Source organism: Grammomys surdaster, unplaced genomic scaffold (genome assembly GCF_004785775.1).
Source record: "Grammomys surdaster isolate TR1022 unplaced genomic scaffold, NIH_TR_1.0 125877, whole genome shotgun sequence".
NCBI lineage: Eukaryota > Metazoa > Chordata > Mammalia > Rodentia > Muridae > Grammomys > Grammomys surdaster.
Window position 1 is genome coordinate 726308 of NW_021620702.1, and position 8478 is coordinate 734785.

Below are 8478 nucleotides of genomic sequence, written 5' to 3' on the forward strand. Positions count from 1 at the left end.
GGCATGTGTGCACAGGGTATGTGTGCACAGGGCATGTGTGCACAGGGAATGTATGCACAGGGCATGTGTGGACAGGGTATGTGTCCACAGAGTATGTGTGCACAGGGGATGTGTCCACAGGGTATGTGTCCACAGGGTATGTGTGCACAGAGTATGTGTCCACAGGGCATGTGTGCACAGGGTATGCCTGCACAGGGTATGTGTGCACAGGGTATGCCTGCACAGGGAATGTATGCACAGGGCATGTGTGCACAGGGAATGTATGCACAGGGCATGTGTCCACAGGGTATGTGTGCACAGGGGATGTGTCCACGGGGTATGTGTCCACAGGGTATGTGTGCACAGGGTATGTGTGCACAGGGTATGTGTGCACAGGGAATGTATGCACAGGGCATGTGTGCACAGGGAATGTATGCACAGGGCATGTGTGCACAGGGTATGTGTGCACAGGGCATGTGTGCACAGGGTATGTGTCCACAGGGTATGTGTGCACAGGGTATGTGTGCACAGGGAATGTATGCACAGGGCATGTGTGGACAGGATATGTGTCCACAGGGTATGTGTGCACAGGGTATGTGTCCACAGGGTATGTGTGCACAGGGTATGTGTCCACAGGGCATGTGTGCACAGGGTATGTGTCCACAGGGCATGTGTGCACAGAGTATGTGTCCACAGGGCATGTGTGCACAGGGTATGCCTGCACAGGGTATGTGTGCACAGGGTATGTATATGTATTTATAGCTTGAGATTACTTCAAGTTTTCCATCTATCAAAGAGTGAGCCCCTGAGGGCTGGTGAGATGTACCCGCCAGCAACCCTCTACTTCCCAGCTGGCTAGAAACCTGTCATATCTTCTCCTTTGAATCTTGGTAGGTCTCATGTGTCTAGAAATTTATTCATTTCATCTAAGTTTTCCAGTTATTTGAAATGTAATTTTTTAAAAGTAGTCGAGATTCTTTATGTTCTTGTAGGATCTGCGGTAACATCTTCTCTTGGTTGGTTTTTTGTTTTGTTTTTTTTTTTGGTTTTTGTTTGTTTGTTTTTGTTTTTTGTTTTTCAAGACGGGGTTTCTCTGTGTAGCCCTGGCTGTCCTGGAACTCACTCTGTAGACCAGGCTGGCCTTGAACTCAGAAATCCTCCTGCCTCTGCCTCCCAAGTGCTGGGATTAAAGGTGTGTGCCATCACTGCCCTGCTTTGTTGTTTTTTTAAAAAAAAAAAAAAAAAACAAAATCCCAAACGTTCAGTTTTCCAAATGAAGACTCAGGGGCCAGATGTTATAGTGAAAGCCTGCTAGCTCAGAGAGACAGAAAGAGCGTCCCACTGATGTCCCAGAAGAAAAAGGCCTTTTCTTCTCTCTGCTGTCTTGAATACCCTTTGACTCGCTGGGCGGTGGTGGCACACGCCTTTAATCCCAGCACTTGGGAGGCAGAGGCAGGCGGATTTCTGAGTTTGAGTGTTCGAGGCTAGCCTGGTCTACAGAGTGAGTTCCAGGACAGCCAGGGCTACACAGAGAAACCCTGTCTCGAAAAAACAAACAAACAAACAAACAAAAAAACAAACAAACACCCTTTGACTCAAAGACTCTCCTCTCCACTTCCTTATGCTCACTCCCTGGTGACTGGTTGCTTCCTCTGCCTCCTGTCCTAACATTGATTTTATTTAATTCTGTTTGTTTTGTTTCAGACCCTGCCAAGGGACTGAGGTGCATATCTTACATACCAAAGCTGACCTGGCCTCCGTGTTCTCCCAGCATCCCTCAGTCCCTACCAGGCATACCTTGAACTCTCTGGGCTGCCCTTCCCCAAGAGGTTCTTCCCTATTTGATCCAGACATTTTGGTTTCTTTCCTCTCTCCTTCTCTCTTTCTCCTCCTCCTCCTCCTCCTCCTCCTCCTCCTCCTCCTCCTCCTCCTCTTCCTCCTCTTCCTCCTCCTCCTCTTCCTCTTCCTCCTCCTTCTCCTCCTCCTTCTTCTTCCCCCCCAACCCTGTGCGAGACTTTCTCCCCGCCCCCTGCCCCAGTCTGTCTTCCCATGGTGACTTCCCTGGTCCTTGGGGGTCAGTGAACTCACTCAAGAGCATCTTTGCAATAAACCTGCATTTAATATCATCTAATCTGGCTTGAACTGGTTCATTTCGCCTGCAGAGCCATAATTTATCATTGTTTGCAGAAAGCTCTTTGGATTAAAGGTGTGTGCGAGAGGACTGAGTTCATTCCTGGGTTCGATACACAGAGGTAAGTGCTGTTCCAACTGCACTACACCCCCAGACCCTGGATCTAATTTTTAAACCTAATCAATTAGTCCGAATGTCTTTATTGGTAAGTTGAAGACACTTACAGTTATAGTAATTGTCAAGAGACTTTTACTAATCTCTGCGGGTTGGCTGGTTGCCTAGGTTTCTGCCTTTTACTTTCTCCCCTAGGTAGTCCCTACCCCGCACCTCATGCTTGTTTTTATAGAGGGTTTGCTGGTGTTCTGTTGCTGCACAGAGGTGCTTTGTCCCTCCTCCATGTATCTTCTGCGTGCTGACTCAAGGGTTGCCTTAGTTTGTACGTGACCTGAAGTGTCTGCTTCTCCATCAAATTTAAAGGGTAGCTTGGCTGGAGACAGTGGTCTTAGCTGGGGAATCATTCACTTTCAGGACTTGGATACGTTGTTATCTCTGTAACTGCCCGTTTCCTGCATTTAGCATTGCTGCAGTGTTATTTGAAGTGTCCTGGCTGTGAGTTCTCTCCACCGGACAGCCCCAGTGCACGCGGAACCAGTGGGGAATATAACAGGCCCTCAGACTTTAGTGGCGACCTTGAAAGCAAGGTCCGCGGTTCCGGGAAAGTCTCTAGATGTGATTATCTTGCTTTTTGGCTTCTGTCGTTCTGCTCCTAACTGTTCTTGTTAACTGAGGCATGTCCACAAGGACACTGTTTTTGTGCTTAAAGTTCACCCCGAGAAAGGCCCTAGAGCTACAAGATTTGTACACTTAGAGACTTTTCCAGAACTGTGGGCCAGGTTTTCAAGGACTCTACTAAAGTCGGGCGGGGGGGTGTTACATTTCCCACTGGTTCTATCGCCTGAGTAAAATCATGGACTCATCTAGGGCCAAAAGGTTATATTGTCTTTTTAGCATTAGGAGTTTAACAGAATGTATACTCTGTTTTACAGATAGATAGGCAGCTGAGAAAGCAGGGTCCTATAGTAAAATCTAGGAGCAAAAGGATAAATGGACCAGCCACGGTCGTCAGTAGAGTAGTTAACCAACGGGACCAGGAGAACAAACATTGGTATCAGTTGTCATATATATATATATGTATATATTTTTTGTTGTTGTTGTTGTTTTTTCGAGACAGTGTTTCTCTGTGTAGCCCTGGCTGTTGTTCTGGAACTCACTCTGTAGACCAGGCTAGCCTCGAACTCTCAAACTCAGAAATCCGCCTGCCTCTGCCTTCCAAGTGCTGGGATTAAAGGCGTGCGCCACCACCGCCCGGCAGTTGTCAGATTCTTGACATTATTTTTTTGAAGATTATTTTTGACTAAGGCTAATTTTTAAAAGTCATCCCTGACTGCTTGGCCTAGAAGCAACAAAGTTTCTCCCAGTGCTATACAGAGCCCTCCTTATCTCATAAAGAGGAGATCCGCTCCGATTTGATTCTGAAGAACAGCCTTGGCTGAGGAATCGACTGAACTTCCAGGCGGAAAGTAGACTGTTCCAGGTGGCCCTCGTCTACGTGTGCTTGAGCACTGAGTTTCTTAAAGTTTTTATCCCCTGTGACGAGGACTGAAGTTCCAATCACAGCGGACCCCACGGCGCCTGCTCCAACCAACTCGGTGGGTCACTCATGTTGGAGGACACAGAGGAATGGATTCTCTTCCAATACAAACAATTCAGAAGGCACACACTAGTTACGCCACAGTGAGAGCAAAACAGGTAGCCTCGGGGCCTGGAGATACATTCATGCCTGGAATTAACTTGCTGTGTATGGCTGTAGCAACCTGCAAGGGGGTAACTACCTAGGGGGCATCTTGGTGACATTAAACAGGCACTCTTCCCCTAGAGGTCCCCCTAGGTAAGCTCAGGTTGGTTCAATTTACAGCAGTTAAGATTAGAAGTGAAGGGTGGCGGGACCTAGGCGAGGTTCTGTGCACGCAGGGCTGTGGCCCCACCGGGCTGGGGTCATGGAACTCAGGCCGAGTACATCCGTGAGACGCTGCGGCAGGACCTGGAGGCAGAGCATGTGGAGGTGGAGGACACGACTCTGAACCATTGCAGGACCAGCTTTCGAGTCCTGGTGATGTTGGCTAAGTTCGAGGGAAAGCCACGAGACACTGGCTGGTGAACGAGTGCTTAGCTGAAGAGCTCCCCCGTACATCCATGCCTTTGAGCAGAAAACTCAACCCCAGAGCAGTGGACCCGACAGCGGCGGGAATGAGGGTCCCAGACCAGAACAGACATTAAAATTTAAACCTGGGGGGAAAAAGATTAGAAGTGAAGCTTATTCCTTGATACGTTCCATCCCAAACATAATATGGCGGCTTGGGGCCCAGCAGCTCTGACCCAACACTGAGGGCCTGGCTTCTGCTGCTTCCTGGACCTTTATCTTTGAGGTTACCAAAGGAATTCTTAGGAACTTGTTTTACATCTTTGCCATCTTAAGGGGTTCATATTCCAGGGGATACCAAGATTGGTCAATCTGGGCCAACAGATTAGATAACTCTCGGTGGGCGTTTCTTTTGCCTGGATAGTGAATCTGTTGCCTACGTCTGGACTAACCAAGTACGATCAGACTCCTTAGGTTCTATCCGTTTTCTGATAGTGATTTTTGGCTTCCTATCGGGCTTTAACCTGTATGGGTGTCAGACTGCATTGTCTGTGACCACAGGTAGGTACTAGGAAAGGATCCCTGTGTCCTCAGGAGAGCTGTTTCATAAACCCGTTGAACAGGGTGATTTTTGCTTCTGGTAGTTTGCAGACCTGACTGCCAGGCAAGCACAGTATTGGATGGGTTAGCACCCCAGGGGCATGCTCGTTCCCAGGAACCACTAGATGTAATATTTTACAGAAATCTACCTGGAAGGTGTCTCAGCGAACTGGCTGCCAATGAACTCCCTGGTTTCAGTTTTCCTTAAAATGTACTTCCAAGGTCCTGGCTTTATGAGGTTTGTGGCCATTTCCATGGGGAGATTATAAAGACAGAATAGGAAAACCATAATTCTAGGGCACACATCAGTCTTACCTTTAGGGACCTGGTGATGAGCCATCTGCCTTCATCACCTGGGTGTGCTGAGTCCTCACTGTTTGGGAGGGGATTTTATTTCTTTTGTTTTTTCGAGACAGGGTTTCTCTGTGTAGCCTTGGCTGTCCTGGAATTCACTCTGTAGACCAGGCTGGCCTCGAACTCAGAAATCCACCTGCCTCTGCCTCCCAAGTGCTGGGATTAAAGGCGTGCGCCACCACTGCCCGGCTTGGGAGGGGATTTTCTTTACCGAGAACTTGTGGGCAGGTTGAGACACAGGCAAGGAAGGGCTCAGCCTCTGGAATCATCTGATGAATAATCAATCCACTGGCTTTGTTGCATGAAGAGAACAGTTAGGAATTTTTATCTTATGGGTTTTTTGATATGGGATGCGTCTGTCCCTTAGGAGCAGGCAAAAGGTAGAAGATTGGCCCCATTTTTGCCTGTCTCGGGGCATATTTAAAGTTTTTTTTTTTTTTCTTAACTTTATTTCTCCTTTTTATCTGTCTTGAGCTTTGTGGCCATGGGCAAAATGTTTTGTTTTTTTTGTTTTTGTTTTTAAATCAACATTTAGGACTTTTGTCAGATTTAGGGAAACTTTGACCTTGAAGGCTGAGCTATTGTCAAACCCCAGAGAAAGGTACTCTGAAACCCAAATCTGGGAATAATGTCTGGGTTTGGTCAGCTCAGCAGTTTTAGTTGCCCCCAGTTGGGTGGCCTGGTGGGGTTTGGTGGCCATCTGTCTTCTGACAATGGCAGGGAGTATGGGTCTCTTGCCTGTCAAGAAGGCTCCATCCTGTTTGACATCTTTCCTCTTGGCTACTTAGTTTCTTTGTGTAGTCTCTGGAACAATTCCGGTTCAGGTAGTGAGCCCTCATCTGGAGAGGGTCCATGGGTTCTGGGGCTGCCTTCTCCAGGTCCTGTTCCCTCATGCCTATGGGAATTCTCCTTTTCTGATATTTTTTTTCTGGTTGGGGTACGAGATATGCATTGCAGCATCATGGAGTCACACCCTGCTGTGTGCCCCATCTGGTTGTGAAACACCTTTTGTAAAACACCTGAATGATCTTGGAGAAACATCTGGTTTTGAAGGTTTCCCCTCTGGTATCCTCTGTGGCTGAAGTGGCTGACAGGAATCTACCTGTTCTTTAGAACCCAGTGGGTGGGTTCTATAGAAATGCGCTTCAAAATCAAAGGAACCTATCATGCAGATCTGGTGTTATCTCTCAGTCTGATATAAGTAATACATTGTAGCCTGAGATAGTACACATTGGGCAGAAGAAAGTAGCCGAGGCAAGATGCCCCCAAATAACAAAGAAAGGAACAGAACAGAGACAGTAACTTCCTTTTCTCTTCACAAGGAAGAGGAATTCATATCTCACCACCACAAGAAGAGGAAGAAATCTAGCTGTAACCAGAAAGATCAAAAGATATCACTGGAGCCTCTCTACCCATCCCCCCAGCTTCACCATCCTGCAGGGGCTACACTGTTGCAGGGCGCTGCTGTCTTCTCGTGCTAGAGCAGGACACGGGACATTTGGATTTACTAGAATTATTTAATCCCAATGGTCAGACACTTTTTGAGGAGACATGCAAAAGGCAGCGCCCAGCAACTGAATGGCCCTGCTCCTTCAGGGGCCCTGGAGAGGAACAGGGTTGTCTCCACTTACCATCTGCCTTAGTTAGGATTTTACTGCTGTGAAGAGACACCATGACCAAGGCAACTCTCATAAGGACAACATTTAATTGGGGCTGCCTTACAGGGTCAGAGATTCAGTCCATTATCATCAAGGCAGGAGCATGGCAGCATCCAAGCAGGCATGGTGCAGGAGGAGCTGAGAGTTCTACGTTGTCTTTGTCAGGGTTTCTATTCCTGCACAAAACACCATGACCAAAAAGCAAATTGGGGAGGAAAGGGTTTATTTAGCTTACACTTCCACATTGCTGTTCACCACCAAAGGAAGTCAGGACTGAAACTCAAGCAGGTCAGGAAGCAGGAGCTGATGCAGAGGCCATGGAGGGGATGTTGCTTACTGGCTTGCTTCCCCTGGCTTGCTCAGCTTGCTTTCTTCTAGAACCCAAGACTACCAGCCTAAGGATGACACCACCCACAATGGTTCCTCCCCGCTTGGTCACTAATTGAGAAAATGCCTTACAGCTGGATCTCATGGAGGCATTTCCTCAAGGGAGGCTCCTTTCTCTGTGATAACTCCAGCTTGTGCCAAGCTGACACACAAAACCAGCCAGCACATACATCTTCATCTGAAGGCTCCTAGCAGAATACTAGCTTCTAGGCAACTAGGATGAGGGTCTTATTTCCCATATCCATAATGACACCCCAGCTCTAACAAAGTCACACCCACTCCAACAGGGCCATACCTTCTAGTAGTGTCACTCCCTGGGCTGAGCATATTCCAACCATCATACCATCTTTAGGAGACCAATGGTAAATTTGGTGAGAATTTCTCCAGCAGGCTCCGGGAATTTTAAGACGTTGTCTTAGGATTACTCTTTCTGTGATAAAATAATATGACTGAGAGCCACTTGAAGAGGAAAGGGCTTGTTTGGCTTACATTTCCTCATCCAAGTTCAGTAGAACATCAAAGGTAGCCAGGGCAGGAACTCAAAACTGGACGGGACCCGGAAGCAAGCACCGGTGAGGAGCCCATGGAGGGCTGCTGCTCGCTGGCTTGCTTTATGTCTTGCTCAGCTTGCTTTCTCAAGCACCCAGGACCACCAATCCAGGGGCATCTTCTCAACTCAGGTTCCCTTCTCTCAGAAGACTCTAGCTTGTTTAATTTGACATAAAACCAGACGGCACAGAAGTCCACCTGGCACGTAGTTGGGAGAGTTTCTCGGTGAGAGAGAAAAACCGAAAAACCTCTCAAAGCTTACCCAGTGTCAAGTCAGTCAGTGGTGGGCCCTTGAGAGCAATGGAGATGGTAGAGTCTGATAGGTTGGTGAGGAAAGAGAGAGAGAGAGAAAGGGGGGGGGGTATGCGCTCCCAGGAAGGTCTACATCCCAACCAGGGAGGAGAAAAGACCGACAACAGGCTGAGCAACCCATGGACAGCACGGGCTTCTGTCTGGAAAAGAGCGAACAGAGTGGTCTCCAGTGTAAATACCACTGCCTGTTGTCCACTCACCCGAAGGGGTAGTTGAGGGCTGAAAAAGGGAAGAGGGTGGGGGTGGGGTGAAGGGGTGGGAGAAGGTAGCGGTGTGGAGGATAGGAAGTGGGGGGGGGGGAGGCACCG

At 48.2% G+C, this 8478-nt stretch overlaps 1 pseudogene; it reads left to right on the top strand.

Moving 5' to 3' along the window:
- LOC114608177 overlaps positions 1-4421 on the top strand; it is a 5377-nt pseudogene extending 956 nt beyond the window's left edge.
- Positions 4422-8478: the final 4057 nt, after the last annotated feature.